Source organism: Zingiber officinale, chromosome 6B, assembly GCF_018446385.1.
Source record: "Zingiber officinale cultivar Zhangliang chromosome 6B, Zo_v1.1, whole genome shotgun sequence".
NCBI lineage: Eukaryota > Viridiplantae > Streptophyta > Magnoliopsida > Zingiberales > Zingiberaceae > Zingiber > Zingiber officinale.
This window is the reverse complement of record NC_055996.1, coordinates 98,046,235-98,047,594: the sequence shown is the minus strand read 5'-3', so window position 1 is coordinate 98,047,594 and position 1,360 is coordinate 98,046,235. Positions and strand designations below refer to the sequence as shown.

General features: G+C 43.7%; 1 long non-coding RNA gene across 1 annotated transcript; it reads right to left on the bottom strand.

The window, feature by feature from the left end:
- Window positions 1–449: 449 nt before the first annotated feature.
- Window positions 450–1,027, bottom strand: LOC121988379. The gene is made up of 3 exons (XR_006114012.1): window positions 975–1,027; window positions 792–870; window positions 450–502 (listed from the first exon to the last, which is right to left on the bottom strand). It is a non-coding gene; the product is annotated as an uncharacterized LOC121988379 (long non-coding RNA).
- Window positions 1,028–1,360: the final 333 nt, after the last annotated feature.

The window sequence follows — 1,360 nt, the reverse complement described above, 5'->3', positions numbered from 1 at the left end:
AACTCGTGCTACCACGCTGTGTCCCGCTACCCATGAGCGCCACAACGGAGCACCGAACAATGATGAAACCGGCAAAGTGCTCGACAATAAAGGAGCAATCAATCACTCAGCATGCAATCATGCGAATGGTGCATGTCACTAAACATGGTAATATACTAAACCAATCTCTGGACATATCATAATGTGCACCAAAGCGAATGAATCATATCAAGGTATCTGATCATATAAGGTATCAAACCTAGGTCCTGACATGGTAAAATATGGTTATATCACTACCCATGAGCATGTGGAATCAGGTACATATCCATACAAGATGTAAACAAACAATCAATCAACAGGTAGCATGTATTGGGCAGTGATTAACCGAAACAAGTAAGAAACACAATTAATGCATCTTGTTAATTTAATTACTAAGCATATCAAAGACAATAAGTCAAAAGTACCCGCCTCCGATAAGAAAAGTCCAAATCTGACTCCGAGATACTCGTCTCGCGTCACAGTCCTGTGTCACCAATACATATACGATTATTTAGCTAAATGCTTATAAATAGCTAAATAAATTATTTAACCCTAAATTAAATCTAACAATTGACTAGGGTTAATTGTCTTAACCCTCGTTCCATTTTAAACCAAACCAATCTACATCAAGGATCCATTACCCATAAACAATTATAAGATCCAAATCTAGATAACCAAATAAATCTACACAAACCTAATGATCAAATAATTATCAATTAATTATGTGTCAACTTATACTTCATCACACATATATTCAATCACCTAATCCTTACCTTAATCTGAAGCCCCCTATTGATGCTGGAAATTTGTTGCCTAAGTCACAGCGAAGTTGCTGCCGGGAACCCTGTGTTTCTGTGGCAGCAACACAAAGAAACTTCCAAACCATCAGAACAGCAAGCACAGTAACTAGGGCATGATGACAAATCAATAGAGCAAGGTTATTGAGGTTGGCTTACCCTCAAATCAACAGTTCCTTCTTCGACGATTGGTCCCAGCGGCTGTTGAATACTTGCTAGAGTTACACTGGCGATAACAACTAGAAAAACTGAGGAAGAAGACTTGGTTCGGAGCTAGGGCACGGTCAAGTGGAGGAGGTCGACGCTGAGGTCGAAAGATAGCGGCGTCGGCAGGCACAGTGATGGTGGCAGCCGGCGCTAGGGAAGAAGGAAGGCTGGCAGTGTCTCGTCGGACCAGAGGAGGGGAGGGGAAATCGGGAAGCGGCGTCGGCGGAGATGCTAGGGCACAGAGGAGATCGGGGCTCGGCAGTAGCGCGGAGGAAGGCCGGCGGCAGAGAAGAGGAGAAGAGGAGAAGGCTTCGGGTGTGCGGCTTGGGAGGAAGAAA